Source organism: Mustela nivalis (assembly GCF_964662115.1).
Source record: "Mustela nivalis genome assembly, contig: HAP1_SCAFFOLD_1527, whole genome shotgun sequence".
Lineage (NCBI taxonomy): Eukaryota > Metazoa > Chordata > Mammalia > Carnivora > Mustelidae > Mustela > Mustela nivalis.
This window is the reverse complement of record NW_028135137.1, coordinates 32,456-49,170: the sequence shown is the minus strand read 5'-3', so window position 1 is coordinate 49,170 and position 16,715 is coordinate 32,456. Positions and strand designations below refer to the sequence as shown.

The 16,715-nt window shown below is 34.3% G+C and overlaps 1 long non-coding RNA gene across 1 annotated transcript; it reads left to right on the top strand.

The window, feature by feature from the left end:
• The first annotated feature begins 6,213 nt into the window (after positions 1–6,213).
• Positions 6,214–6,725, top strand: LOC309857914. The gene is made up of 2 exons (XR_014307958.1): positions 6,214–6,366; positions 6,410–6,725. It is a non-coding gene; the product is annotated as an uncharacterized lncRNA (long non-coding RNA).
• Positions 6,726–16,715: the final 9,990 nt, after the last annotated feature.

Sequence of the window (16,715 nt, the reverse complement as noted above, 5' to 3'; positions counted from 1 at the left end):
TTTAAAAGATTTTATTTATTTATTGGACACAGAGAGAGATAAAGAGAGAGAGAGAGAGAGATCACAAGTAAGCAGAGAGGCAGGCAAGCAGGGAGGGAAGCAGGCTTCCTTTTGAGCAGAGCCCGATGTGGGGCTGGATCCCAGGACCCAGAGACCATGACTTGAGATAAAGGCAGAGGCTTAACCCACCACCCACGTGATGAGAGAGCCACTCAGGTGCCCCTCATCCATCAGTCTTAATTGATTGGAGGAAAATGTGTGTAGGAATAATGCCTTAGGGAGCTAATCTCTCTAAAGAATTTTCAAGTCTTTACCCCTTCAAGGTTTTTGTACAGTTCTGATAGCCTCTAAACATCCAGCTGATTTCTACAGTGACAGGCCTGTTAAAACCTGTCTTCAAACCAGGAATAGAGCTTGAAACATACCAGTCAAGAGCAACTTTGAGTCTTTTAAGAAATTTATCATCATTTCTTTGTTTTTGGTTAATATCTGAAATAGTTCCATATTACACTTGCATAATTTCTCCAGAGCTGACTTTGAAGGAGGCATTCAGTTCCATCTAGTTCCATATTTTGGCAAGAACTATAATTCTATATATATATATAAAAACATATTTTAGGGCGCCTGGGTGGCTCAGTGGGATAAAATCTCTGCCTTCGGCTCAGGTCATGATTCCAGGTTCCTGGGATTGAGTGCCACAGTGGGCTCTCTTCTCAGCAGGGAGCCTGCTTCCATTCCTCTCTCTCTGGCTGCCTCTCCGCCTTCCTGTGATCTCTGTCAAGTAAATAAATAAAATTTTTTAAGAAACATATTTTATACCAGTTATTCATGTTTATTAACTAAGATATCACAATACAAATAATACAAACAGTTGCTCTTTATTAATACCTTCAACCAAGATCAAAAAATATGTCATATTTTCTCCAAAAATTTTATATCATCTGATAGGTCAGATATATATAAAATTACATTTAAAGTTTTAAAAATATCAGCAAATATTTTCATTTAAATGCAAATTTGAAAAAAAATCTACTTTTCCAAACACGACTTTTTATCCTATTTTTTTTTAATTTTGTCGACAACTGATAAAATGTTTAGCGAGACTATAAATGTTAGATCGAAAAAAATGATTAATACATGTAGGTTCAAATTATTATGTTCCATTAAAAATGATTTAGTCTTTGATGAACATCTGTTTGTTAATATGTTGTATCCAGATATAGTAAATTAATGATATATATATAAAATTATAGGGAAATGACACCTTCCGTTCCATTATGAGTAGAGCTTTTAAAATGCTATTTGTCACAATCTGTCATCTTGTCATTATGTAGCATTATGTAGCATTTAAAAAATGTATACTCTTCACTTCGAAGTCTTTTAGAAATCTAAAATATGACTTTCTATGGTTTGTGTTTCCATATTCCTTTATTGCCAGTTTGAACAAATCCACATGCTTGGATTCAAAAGTAATAAATTCCTCTTATTTGGAAAAATGATGTTTATTTTTGTTCTCTCACCCTTCACAGGTGGTTTCATTTTAGCACACTTCAGAGTTATAATTTCATGCTTATTAAAAACATTTATTATGATCTACGTAGATGAATGAAACTTTTATTTTATTAAATTATTTGACAAAAAATCTGTTATTTTTAAAAATGTATTTCCTTTGAAGGGTTAATTTAGAACGTTCAGAGAGGATCTAGGAGTGCGGTATTATGCAGTTTTTAAGTAGGTATGAAATGGTTATTTATATGATTGTTTCTTTAAGGCTTATGTATATTGTCCATTATATGCTATAAAATATTTTGAAAGTAAATTTAAGGTATGTTTTACATAGTTTATATTTTGGAAAAAAATTATTGAAATGACTTATGAAATTCAGTATACTCTCATCATTAATTTATTCTGAAATTTACCAATTGTCTATTGAACCTATTATATGGCAGATATTACTTCAGACTACACTGGTAAATGAAATACTTGGCTTTGTAGAACTTTTATTTTCATGGGTGAGACAATTAAAAGCTATAAACCTTAATAAAAATTGCATAGTGCATTCAAAATTGATGAGTATAATGGGGAAAAAGAAAAATTCGATCAGGGTGAGAAAAATCAAGGTTGCTAGGCAGGGGATGGGGAGTTAAAATTTTTAATAGGAAGATCAGGGTAGTTACAATGAAGCTGACAATTGAACAAAGGTATGGAAAGGTGATGAATTTGCCCAGAACTATCAGCAATAAGGTCACTCCAGACAAAGGAATTGGCTATCTTGAAGGCCATAAGGTTGGATCATGCCTGGCATATCTGAGGAATAGCAAGGAGGCCACTGTGAGTGACTGAAGAGTAGCAGGGAAAGAGGTCACAGAGGTTAAATGAGTGGCTAGATCATGTAAAAGCTTAGAAGTCATTGTAAAACTCTGGCTTTTATATTTGGAAACTTACTGTGTGATAGAATTTCTGCTAATAACTGAGAGTTCAAATGTCCATAAAATTTCAAGGATTCTTATTGTAGTAAGACAGAATAAAGAAAAAGAGTTCATATTTTCACATGGTGTAACAAATGCTCGTAGATCCAAGTGTAGGAAGCTATGGGAGCACAGAAGAAGGCACTAAAATCTCACCAATATATTTGGTGACTGTGACTATATATAAATTTGTATTTTCTAGATTTTTTATAGTCATGGAATCACACAGTATATATTATTCGTTGCCTGGCTTTTCTTTTCTCAGCATCATTATTTTGAGAATCTCCAACTGTAAATAGTTCATTTTGATGTTGAATAGTAATCTCTCTCTTTTTTTTTTAAAGATTTTATTTATTTATTTGACAGAGAGAGATCACAAGTAGGCAGAGAGGCAGGCAGAGAGAGAGAGAGGAGGAAGCAGGCTCCCTGCTGAGCAGAGAGTCCGATGCGGGACTCAATCCCAGGACCCTGAGATCATGACCTGAGCCTAAGGCAGCGGCTTAACCCACTGAGCCACCCAGGCGCCCCGAATAGTAATCTCTTTAATGAATAGATCATAATTTGTCTTTGCTCTATTGATGGACATTGATAAACATTTCCATTGTTTTCAATTCTTAAAAATAAAGCTGCTATGAAATTCATATACAAGTCCTTGTATGAACATAGGGTTTGTTTCTCTTGGTTAAATGCCTAGAAGTAAAATGGCTATTTGTGTAACTGCAACATATTTTGCATTTAAAAAAATGTTCAGACTATTTCCCAAAGTGGTTGTATCATGATATATGCCAACAACAGTTTAGATTTTTTGTTGCTTCTCAATCTAGCTCAGACGAAGTACAATTAGCCTTTATAATTTTAGCCATTCTAATAGATATGTAAGCATGTCTCATTATGATTTTAATTTGTATTTCTTTAATGTCTAAATGTTGAGAAATTTGTCATGTGCTTATAAGCCATCCATATCCTTTTGGTGACATGTCTCTTCCATTATTTCCTTCACATGTAAAATTGGATACTCAGTTTGGTTATTAGTAAGGTTTTTTATTTTTATTCATTTTTTAATAATCATAATAGATGTCCATTATCAGATATATAATTTGCAAATCCCTTCTCCATCTTTACGGTTTCTCAATGGAGCTTTGATAGCTGTGTCTTTCAAGAAATATGCTACTTCTTTCCTGGTACACGGAGGTATGACTAGAACATTATCAATGTTGACCTTTGCAAAGAAAATCATGGCTTAAGATATATGTAGTCTGCAGTTGTTGGGAGTGTTCACCATCCTTGCCTCTAACTCATCTCTCACTGCCCACACATTCAGATATAGGGGAATATTGATTGACAAAATATTAATTGCCAAATAACACTAGTTGGAGAATAAGAAAAATGCAGGCCCCTGATTATATAATATTACTTAAATAAAATATGTTTTTATAAGTGCTATTGGAAGTAAATTCCTCAATACTTTAATCACACAGAATGATGGAATCCTAGATTTTTTTTCTTGTATTTACTAGAAAATGATCATGCCTCAAGTATATTAAAATGGAATAGGTAAAATTAAAAATTGTTTTAAGTTGATTTGCGTGTGTTGTGCGTATGTGAGAGAGAAAGTGAGAGAGAAATAGAAAGAGAGAAAAAGAGAAAGGGAAAGACAGAGAGGTGGCTGCAGTGAATTATGAGTTGCAGGATAGATTTTAAAGTTTTGTCATTTGCTTTCTACATTTCCTTTTCCTTAGGTTCAAGAGAACAATCAGTAATATCTCAGATGCCTGCTGGTAACATCAGCAGAAAGAGTTAGAGGTTCCCAGAAAATTAAAGATGAGATATAGTTTTCCTGACATAAGAAAAGTCATTTTTTGTCCCCAGCTATTTTCAATGATCTATACCCCACCTGTGTACTTGCCCAAGCACACTTCTTCCAAAATTTCCTGGGAGGCTCTTACAAAGAAATGCAAAAACCTCACTAGTTAAGGATTTTGAGGGAACAAGGCAATGGGAAAACTAACAGTCACCACCAGACCAGGAAATAGCCTAAGCTATTGAGACAATAAATCAGTGGTAAAACTCCTAGTGCTATTTCAAAAGTAATCAAGGCCTTGCATTCCTTGTCCCAGAAAATGAGTCCAAGACCCCATCTAGTTTATATCTGCTCTTGAAGCCTGCAGAGTCCCTTTCCCTTGTCCAACAGTTACCTCTGCTTTATTCTAACGTTGAAGTTTCTGCCCTCGGTGGAATACAAGCTTCATTCAGGTGAACATGCAATACATATTGCACAAATACATATGTGGATGTGCATGCATCCACAACCTTATGACCAACCATACACGGGATAATAAAACTCTCCCTTCTCAGTATTCATCTTAAATACTAAATAAAAATCTCTCTCCTGTTCAAACAGTCAAGGCTTTGGAACTTATTCCCTGTGATCTCCTTGTATGTTGTAAACAAAGATTCCTTTGTTTGACAACTCCACCTGTTTCTGTGATTCTCCAAAGACTGACCTCAGTTAGTTCCGTTACTGTAATGGCTTTCACTACTCTGATTCTACCTCTGCAAGTCTCCAAATTTAACTATTTTTTTCTCCCAATTCCGCATGTTCTTGGCTTTAAACTGCAACTCTGAAGAGATGCTTTGCTTGTTTTAAAAAAAATCAAGAAAAGGGAGTAGTAGTCAACATTGTTACTTTGAACTTTCTGCCCTAAGGGGCTCTCCTGTTGTTTCTCTTTGACTTCCTGGACTGAAACGACAGAAATTTGGCAACACATCACTCCCCAATCCAGATTACTGACAGAACAGTTTAGACTCTTAGAAAAATATTAGTTTAAAAGATCACATAATTAAATACTTAAGCATGTAGGGTAATATAGTGGTTTACAAGAAATATATTTTGGTCATCTGAATATTTGGTTTTCAACCATGGCTACTGACTCACAGCTCCTAAAACTCTTGGAATTTCCTGTGATAAGGGTGAGAGAGGTGTGTTTTGTTATGTTAATGAAGTGACCTTCAGACCTCACTCAAGGCAAGGGCTGTTTGCCTGAAGGACCAACCACTTGGTGAAAGCCTTCATAACTTTTTGCCCAACATGCCTCCCCTTCCTCCCAATTCAGGATTATTTGGGGAGGGAAGAGGAGCTGGAGATTAGATCAGCAAATGACAATGATTTAGTCAGTCATGACTATGTCATGAAGCCTCCACAGAAAACCTGAAAGGACTGGGTTCAGAAAGCTTTTAGTTTGTTAAATGTATAAAAAGGCAGGAAGAGTTGCAGTCTTACAGAAGGTAATAGAAGCTCTGTGGCCATTCTCCATACCTTGCCCTGTGCACTTCTTTATCTATCTATTGATTTAAATCTTCTATTATATCTTTTAATAAGCTGGCAAACATAAAGTAAGTATTTTTCTGAGTTTTGTGAGCCCCTGTAGCAAATTAAAAGAACGTAAGAAGTAGGCCATTGGGACCTCCAACCTGTAGCTGCTCAGTCACAAGCACAGGTAATAACCTGGGGCCTACAGTGAGACTGGCATCTGAGATGGGGTTGGAGATAGTCTTGGAGGACTGATCCCTTAACTGATGAAATCTTACGCTATGTTCAGGTAGATAGTGTCAGAATTTAGTTGAATTCTTGGATATCCTGCTGTTGTCTGAAAATTATTTGGCATTGTTGGTATGATGTCCTTGAAAGACCCCCCCCCCCGTCGTTAAGTAATTAACTGCTCTTTTGTTGTGTAAAAGTACCCCTCCTCCCCTTGCAATGAAAAGACCCTTCCCCCAGGGTTGAATTCAATGTAACTGCTCTTTTGCCTTTCTGTAACCGCTTGGCTTTTAGGGCATGACACTTGACTCCTGTTTGAACAAGATACCCTCTCCTAATAGCCGGGGCATGGTCCCGTAGGTCACGTAGGCAAGGGGGCTGCATGGTCCCCTAGATCACGTAGGCAAGGGGGCTGCATGGTCACATAGGTCACGTAGACAGGATGCCTTTCTGCCCAGTAATAAGGTCAAACTTCCCCTCTTTGTTTCCCCTTCCCGCTTTTCTCTTCCCGCGAGGGGTGTCTTCCAGGGCAATCCACTAACACCAAGTATGCCTTTTTCAAAAGTTCGAACTGTCCACCAATCAGTTGCACCCCACCCAAAACTTGTTTGTACCTTCCTATAAAAGACCCCGCTTCACTCTGGTCGGTGTGCTCGGTTAGCTGGAGCTGCCGACCACCCGCCGGTACCTGCGTGACAATAAACCTCTTGCTGTTTGCATCCAGTGGCAGTGTTGGATTCTTGGGTAAGGGGATCCGCGGTTCTTTCATCCTAAAACCCAAAAAGATATAGCTACCTCAAAATAAGAATAAGGTTGACAGCTTATATATAATAAGTGAGTATATCAGGGATTTAAAATATACCCAATAAATAATGTAAGGAATTAAGGAAAGATTTTGAAATAATAACAAGAATAAGAACCTAGTGGTACTAATAGATTAAATATATGTAATCTAGTTGAATTAAGAATACAATGGATAGAATACGTAATGGATTCAATAGAGATAAGAAGTCACTTAAGGACATAGTCATCTGGATACCAGCAAAGCATTAAAATTATCAATATAAAAGAGGTGTAAGATGTAGGTGATACGTGTGGAACAAAAGCTAGAGAAAAAATTAGATTTCCTTACTACTCATAGCCTGTTGACAAGTCCTTGAAGTTCCTCTGGGGACTCAGCTGCTTCCATGTGGACACATCTACTCAGGGCAAAAAGCATTCTTAGTCCACCCCCCCCCAGGATACTGAAAATCTACTTTCACATGTAAAAATTACTTTGGAAACTTCTTTATCTCTATTCCCCACCCCTGCCCTCAAGATATACATTGGCAATCATCTCCCAAGCATATACCCACTGATACACATCAGAAGAGTCTCTTCCCTGAGTTTTTACTAAATAGTAATAAATGACCTTTCCCTAACAATAGCTAGTCCCCTCAAGGTCCTGGAAACCTTGTTTATAAAATACCTTGGAGGCTTGTGCTATCCCTAACCTCCTCCCAAATTGAAAGTATATAATCAGCCACTCTTCATGACCCTCTCTCTCTACTCCAAATAAATGAATAAATATTTTTTTAAATAAAATAAAATAAATGACTTTTTTTAATGAAAGAAGAAAAAGGAAAGAAATATTTGAATATTAATGTACATCTATTTCTCAAGCATAAAATAGTCAAGACACTGGATTAAAACTTATACACACAAAAAGAAAGAAAATATTCATAACTATAGTTGACTCTATGAATCCCAAACTAGGGCATACATACCAAAGACAAAAAAAAATCATAAGTGTTAGAGAGAAAAAAAATAATTCATTAATAAAGAAACAAGAATCCGACTGACAGAAATTTTTTAAATAACATCAGATATAAAAAAGAATGAAGTAATAGCTTTATTATTTTGAAAAAAATAATCACAAATGTAAACATTTAGATCCTTATAAAATGTCATTGGAATAGGAAGGCATAATAAAAAAAAAATATTTTCAGGAATACAGACCACAGATAATTTGCCTTAATTTGTGTAGGCAGCACTTAAATACTAATATTTTAACAGTTAAAATGTACTCTATGACCTATGGGGTGGGGTAAAAGAGGATGACCAAGTCATCTTGAAATAATTCAGTTTTATGAAAAAAGTAAAAAAGTAAAAAGATCAAAAAAAGACTTGAAGAAAAGAGAGATAAAACATATGCATAATAAAAATAAATAAATAAATAAACAACTGGAGTGCCTGGGTGACTTAGTCGGTTCAAGTTGTCTGCCTTCAGCTCAGGTGATGATCCCAGGGTCCTGGGAGTCTGCTTCTCCCTCCCATTGAGAAAAATAATTTGACTTATTTATTTGAGAGAGATAATCTTTAAATTTTACTTATTTATTTGAGAGAGAGTGAGAAAAGAAAAACATGCACACAGGAGGGGGAATAACAGAGGGAGAGGGAGAAGCACCCCACTGAGCAGGGAACCCCCTGCGGGGCTCTATCCCAGGACCCGGGTATTATGACCTGAGCTATAGGTAGACACTTAACTGACTGAGCCACTCAGGTACCCCAATGAATACAATCTTTAAAAATAATAATAATAATAATAAGTAATATTTCATATAGTATGATTTTTTAAATGTAAGACTTGGTATAAAAACAGGATGACATACTTGTCTAATAATAGCAAAAGACTTTGATAAGTTTAGATGCAGTAGTACATAAAAAATTTAACTTCTTTCATTAACTGATAATTTAATTAGATTAAATTAAAAGACATCAAAATTTAGAGAATCTAATAGTCCTGATCTATTAATAAATGTAGCCATTCTGGGATGTAGCCATCCCAAAACAATAGTCTTCAGTAAGTATATAAGCATAAGTTGAACATTTACACAAACAGGCCATTATTTAGGCCAGAAGTATATGCCAATAAATTCCTAGAGTTAAATATCAGGCTATATTTTCCAAGAATAAGGCAATAAAATTAGAAAACAATGACCAAAATATTAAATTCATATAATTGGAAGTTAACTTCATACCTAAAAAGAAATAATACAGCTAATTCAGAAATTTTTAGAATTACAGTACTTTGGTAATATCAACTCTCAAAATGAGTAACGGACAGGTGGGGCTAGGGAGGAAGAGATCCACAGGGAACTTTGTGAACAGGCTCTCAGAAATCCCCAAAATGTGGTGTGGGAAAACCAGAGTAAAGAGATAAATTGGACCACCCTATCCCAGGGAAGAGCACCCTGATCTAGGCATGTGGGATGGAGGACCACCCTGCCCTAGGTGTATGGAGTGGGTCATGTGGGGTGGGTGTCTCTATGATAAACACCTGTAACCAAAAAAGAATAATCAGACCCTCAAAAGGAGGTAAGCCATTGCAGGAGTTATTGATAGAGATGTTAAAAGGATTAAAGTTGCCTGGTTACCTTTTTATAAAAAATAAACCCTGAAGGCACTCATTGTTAACTGTGTGGGGACCCCTCTTAGTTGTGAGAGCTTTTTCTATATATTCACTTGATAAACTTCTGTCACTTCCTCACTCTCCATTGCCCACGAGATTCCTTCTTTGACTCCAAGAGACAAGAACCTAGCTCTCCCACATCATTCCCTAGAGTTAAGTATCAGGCTATATTTTCCAATGATAAGGCAATAAAACTAGAATAGAATGACCAAAATATTAAGTCCATGTAACTGGAAGTTAACTTTATACCTAAAAAGAAATACAGCTAATTCAGAAATATTTAGAATTACTGTACTACGGTAATATCATTTGTGAAAATAAGTGACAATAATTAAAGGTATGAAAGAAATCTAAAGGTTTAATTGTATTAATTCAAAAGAAAAACAAAACAATACAACAAAAACACCAAAGCATAAAACAACAAAACAAAACAAAAAGAATATAAAGGCAAAACCTAAGAACAACAGCAGTCATAACAAAATATTATAGAAACAAGCAAATTTTTGGAATAGATTAATAAGAAAGATTTGACCAATGAGTACTGGTCAGGAATACTCAGAGATGATGAAGATAAAATAAAATACTAAATGAAATGTATAAAAACTAAATTATAGACCTAAGAGACTGATTAAAAATGCTTCTAGAAAAAGAGTCTCATTTGAAGACAATAAAATTAATAGCACCATAGAGAAAACTGTATTTGTGACATAGGGGATCAATTAGAGATGATAAAGTATTTCCTTAAATATCAAGATAACAATTAGACTCAGTGGCTCAGTCAGCTAAGCCTCTGCCTTCACCTCAGATCATGATCCCAAGGCCCTGAGACTGAGCTTGACTCCCTGCTTGGTGGGAAACCTGCTTCTTCTTTTCCCTCTCCCTCTGCAGCTTCCCCTGCTTGTGCTTGTTCTCTCTCTCTCTCACTCTCTCTCTCAATAAATAAAATTTTAAAAGTTAAAAAAAATTAAGAAATAAGCATCAAAGATTAATCCATAAGGTAAAAATATTTATTAAAGTGATTAATTAATTTATATTAAAATTAAATATTTCCTTGCAATTAAGTGCAGTGTGGAGAAAAAGTTACTAGACAACTGACATAGGAATGAACAATACTTAAAATATTTAAAACTGACAAGGAATTATTAGATTTAGACTCCATGATGATCTCTATGTATGTGCATATAAAACACCTTAAAATACTTTGTAGGAATGTGCTACAGGAAATTAAAGAGACAGGGAGATAAAGGGGGAAAAATAGCTCAACTTGAAATGACTAGTTGGCTGCCACTGTGTTTTATTTACATTTTCCACCACTTTTTTGGTCAATGAAATTATTTTACATGTATCTATTATTATCTTGTAGGACATGTTACACTAATATCATTATTAATGAAGTTGAGAATAAGAATATGATGCCTCATTTCATCATAATTGTTAAAAATGATCCCTAAGCTGGTAAATGCAGGAAGCCAGAAACAAACAAATAATAATTAGCACCAGTTCAAAAGCTTGTCCACCTGGAACCTGTAAGAAAATCCAACTAGATCCTGAAAATAATGAGTGATTTGAGGAAACTGGACAGGGATATAGATTTCCAGATGCTTTTTACTTATAATGGCAATAGCAACTTAGACAAGGTAATGGAAAAAAATCTATTAATTGGCAGTAGGAAAATTATTAAAAAAATATAAACCATAAGCCAATGAACTTGGAAAAATTATGAAGAATCTACATAAACATAAAATGAAACAATATATATTTGCCAAGGCACATTCACATTTTAAAAAATAAGTTGAAAGGGGAACAATATGCCATAATACATATATCAATGTTTTTCATAGAAGTTTAGTATAAAAAATAAACATTTTAAATAATTTATTTGGAAATTGATATCACATATCTGAAAAACTTGGAAGAAGAAATGGATAACCATGACTAAACAAATGTAGCAGAAAAATGATTTACAATAATAGATAAAAGCTATTCAAAAATGTAGTGAATATTGGCCAAAGCTTAGAAAAATCGATAAAATATAAAATGTAAAATGAATTCATGAATGAAAAACAGAATCCCATTAAATCTAATTTGGAAAGAACTAATATTTTTTTTTTTTGCCTGAATCTGCTCTGCCTTTCATTAGGTGGGACACTGACCAAGCCCACTCAGCTCCTCTCTCATGCCCATTAATAGAAAAGTCAGGAACATTAATTACTTCTGGGATGAATTTTAACCACTGTGGATAGGATGCAGAAGCCAGTGGGTTAAACAGATTCTTTCTTGTTTCAGGAAAATAATTCTGAGATGTATTCTGTGCATTAGGATTGATGCTCAGTTGTCCACAATCATAATCCACTCAGTCTGAACTCATATATGTTTCTCCTGGACCACTTAGCTCTTCTCATTCTCTCCTCTTCCACGTGATCAAATCCCAAAATAATTATTTAGGTTGTGTATGCAAGTCCTGATTTTGAAGGGAAACTCAGTTACAGAAAGAGATGAAAATAAAGATACAGGGAAAAAAATGGGGCACTTGGGTGACTCAATTAGATAAGCAGCTGACTCTTGATTTCAGCTCAGGTTGTTATCTCAGGGCGATGAGATGAAGCCCCTTTAGGCTCTGTGCTGGGCAAGGAGGTTGCTTAAGATTCTCTCTTCTTATCCCTTTCCTTCCACCCCTCACCTCCCATGCTGTCTTTCTCTTAAATAATAAGCACTTCTGAACTATCTTAGATTCTGTACCTTCTCTCCAGTCATGAACCTATCACTGTCTTTAACTCTTGAAAACTTCATTAGACAAATTAATGTGATGAAGGAAGCAATATGAGAAAGCCTATTAATCTGATGAGCATGGAACTGAACAAACCCTATAGATACTTTCCCTTTGATTTCTAGCCTATCAATACCTACACTGAGTCACATACACTCAAGATTATTGTTTTTATTGTATACTTCATATATTCATTAATTTTTGACTCATTATCATTTTGTTGAAGTGTTAAACTATGGTAATAAACAAACTTTTAATTAACTTTTCCTCCTAGGATACAAATATAACTTGCACTTGAGCTTTAGCTAATTTTATGTTCTAAAATTGCCAAAACACAATGATCAAGGTTTCTAGATTATTTACTGTATTTTCTACTATATAATATTGTTCTATCTCTTCTGTATGAAGAAAATGAATGCTTGGGGCTCTTGGGTGGCTCAGTGCGTTAAAGCCTCTGCCTTCTGCTCAGGTCATGATGCCAGAGTCCTGGGATAGAGCCCCACATCAGGCTCTCTGCTCAGCAGGGACCCTGCTTCCCTTCCTTTCTCTCTGCCTGTCTCTCTGTCTACTTGTGCTGTCAAATAAATAAATAAAATCTTTAAAAAAAGCAAATGAATGCTTGATAACTAAATGAATGCTTTTCTGAATAAATTAAATATGGCAATAGCATTTTATTTTATCATGCTTTACATATTAAACTATAATATTATATCACTAGTCTACAAATAATCTACTCACATAGTGATTTGGAAGCTTTTATTTTTTTTATTATTTTTTTTTTAGATTTTATTTATTTATTTATTTGACAGAGAGAGATCACAAGTAGGCAGAGAGGCAGGCAGAGAGAGAGAGGAGAAAGCAGGCTCCCTGTGGAGCAGAGAGCCCGATGCGGGACTCGATCCCAGGACCCTGAGATCATGACCTGAGCCAAAGGCAGTGGCTTAACCCACTGAGCCACCCAGGCGCCCGATTTGGAAGCTTTTAGCAAAAGAATTCTTCCTCCTGATTGTAGTATAAAAGGCACAGAAATATACAGAAGACTCCCAGGATAGAAAGTTAAATCCAGTTATCCGTGATGCCTTGAGTAGGACCTGACCTATGTATGTCCTGGGATGCACTAGTAACTGTTACATGTGATAGGATTATATTTAATATATACAGTTTCATTTACTTCACAAAGGAGATATAAATTTGAGAATAAAATATTTGATGAATCTATAAAGTCTATATCTATTTGTAACCAATGTGGTAGAATTAAGATGTTAATTTGAAAAAAAATTTCATTGAACACATACACATATTCAATTGTTTTTATATATATAAACAGCATTATTTTTTTATGTAAATAAATGCATTGTCAGTAAAATCCATTTACTTATCAATCATAAGGGTACTTTTAAGTACTAAGAATAAGAAATATGTGAAAAGATAAGTGTTCAAGAGTGCAGTTTGTGGTAATTAATACAATATGATAGGCTCATAAAAAAGATATATTACTTGAACTTAAAAGCTTCTATAATTAAGCAATGACCACTTGAAATTTGTAATTAGTCTTGCTGCAGTTTTTCCTTGCACTTATTGCCCTTCCCCAGAAGTTCATTAAGAATTTCTGTGAATGTCCTTATGTTTAATCTCATTCATAGATTCCACTGCTGCTCACAAAACAAAGCCAAAAAGAGAGGTGACTCTATGTGGCACTCCATCCACAAGCAATACATTCATAAATAATTAAAAAGCTCTCTACTTCATTTGTTACCCATTCAGCTGATAATTTAAATGAGTAACTGAGGCCATTTTATCAGCACTTTTAATAGAATGCGACTCAGAAACTTCACAGTGTTATTTAAGAAGAAATGCTCATGTGGTAAGGTTTTTATTTTTTTTTAATCAACAAAATAATTTTCAAATATTAAAACCAAATGTCTCCTTTTCCTCCAAGTTTCCTTGCTACGTCAAAGTTATAAATAAATACATTACAATCGTATTTTGAGTAGTAGATAAAAACAAATGTTTTGAGGGGCGCCTGGGTGGCTCAGTGGGTTAAGCCACTGCCTTTGGCTCAGGTAATGATCTCAGGGTCCTGGGATCGAGTCCCGCATCAGGCTCTCTGCTCCACAGGGAGCCTGCTTCCTCCTCTCTCTCTCTGCCTGCCTCTCTGCCTACTTGTGATCTCTCTCTGTCAAATAAAAAAATAAAATCTTTAAAAAAAACAAATGTTTTGAAACTGTCTGTGGGTTGAGAATCTGGGTTAACTGATCTCAATGTATTTAGACTTTATTAGATGGTTGTTTTTAGACTATTTAAAAATACATGCTCAGATAATGACAACATTATTTTATTCATTTTAATAAATAAATTATTTTATTTAATTATGTTTAGATATTTATTTATTAAATTAATGATTTAATATTTAACAATCTAAATTTGAAATATTTTAAATTCTAAAAAATAGTTATTTAATTAAATCGATATATTTAATATAAATATTTAATAAATTATTTAATCATTATTATAATTATGCAATACATTATGTATTGTGTAATAATTGCATTTTAATAAATAAATAAATAAATGTATTATTTACATTATTTTATTTTACTTTATTTTATTTAGTTGACAAAGAGAGGGAGAACGCAAGCAAAGGGAGCTGCAGGCAGAGGGAGAGGGAGAAGTAGGCTCCCAGCTGAGCAGAAAGTTCAAATTGGGGTTCCATCCCACGACCGTGGGATCACCACCTGAGTCAAAGGCAGATGCTTAACTGACTGAGCCATCCAGATGCCCAAGGCTTTGTATTCTTTGCTTCTAAATATTGATGCTGCTTCATCTCTGGAGTTAGTAAATTGATGCTGAGAATTCATATCAAAGAATTGATAGTAGCTGTTAAGCAGAAACATGTAATTGACGGGAAAAAAAAAGAACAGAATGAAGAGAAAGGACAAAAGTCAAAAGCATATTAATATAAAATTTAATTAGATAAATAAAGCTGGTATTCCTGAAGGGGGCTAATAAAAGAGCTGCAAAGAGCTGATAGGATTAGGAAAATTGTCCACTCCTGGTCATTTCATAATTTTAAACTATTCCTTATTAATAAATATACTTAGTTCCAGAAACACAACCACATAAGGACATTTCCACCAAGTTTCCTCTAACAGCATTTACAAATTAGACGTTCAAACAATGTAGTTTTTTACATGTTGCATCTGTATCTTAAAGTTTAAACACTTTCTGTGACACATTTTCTAACAATGAAAATATATATATATATATATATATATACCTTATCCCTAAATGGAAAAAATATATATATATATAGAAACCTTATCCCTAAATGAAACCTTTCTTTGTTTATTAGCTTAAATAGGTAAATTAGCAACAACAACAACAACAAACAGCTAATATTATAGAGGTAGGAACAATTTACCTTTTCATTCATTGCTATTTTCTAAAAATTCCTATTTTATTTTTTCTCAAGTCTGTCATAATAATTTTCTAAATCTCCTGCCTTATTCAATTTTTTTCTTTTAGTGGAAATCTCTATTTCATATTTATTTTCTCTTCCTCCACTCTTTGCTCTAATAATTCAATGTATTATTAGATTTTCTGTTTTTCTCTTTATCCAGATATATCTTTTCTTTCTTTCTTTCTTTTCTAAATAATTTGATTTGCTGGCATTTTACATCAGTACATGCTTTCTTATAAATGTTAGAAATGTCTGTGGAACTTCTAGAAGAATAAACTTTTTTACCTTTAAGAAGTTTACAGTCTAGAGTGCCTGGGTGGCTCAGTTGGTTAAGTGTCTTCCTTCAGCTTAGGCCATGATGCCAGGGTACTAGGATCCAGTCCTGCATCAGCTGCCTGCTCAGCAAGGAGTCTGGTTCTTCCTCTCCCTCTGCCCCTCCCTCTCTCTCTCTAATAAATAAATAAAATCATTTAAAAAAAGACTTACTGAAATCTGAGACTGAATTACTAAATTCAGTCTTAATATAAGACAGCTAAACAAAGCAATGATCACAACTGGAAAATTTATTCAGATCATGGTTTAACATTTTTGGTTGACACAGGACCTCTTTCAGTAACAACTTTCCCTAAATATCAATTTCTTTTTAAGGCAAAAAATTTTGACAAGAAATCCAGATCTTCTCATCATTTTCATATCAATTTAATGTGACATCCTCGGAGTATATAATCAAATATGTAATTATTCTATCTGTTGCCTTGTATATTGCCTGTATCTTTTTCAGACTCAAAGTTCCATTGAGGTAGAGTTTTTTTTGTTCTGTTTTTAAAGCAGAGATTTTTAAAGTGTTTGATATATACAAGATGCTTAATAAGTGTTTACAAAACCTATGTATTTCAGAAGCCTTAAACAGGCTTTAAAATAATGTAGGTGATATTAGTAGTCATATCAAACAATTTGTAGGTTTCAGTCATGTAAATAACTACATTTCTCAGAGACAGAGAAACATACAAATGATCTGGGTCCAGTAGGAT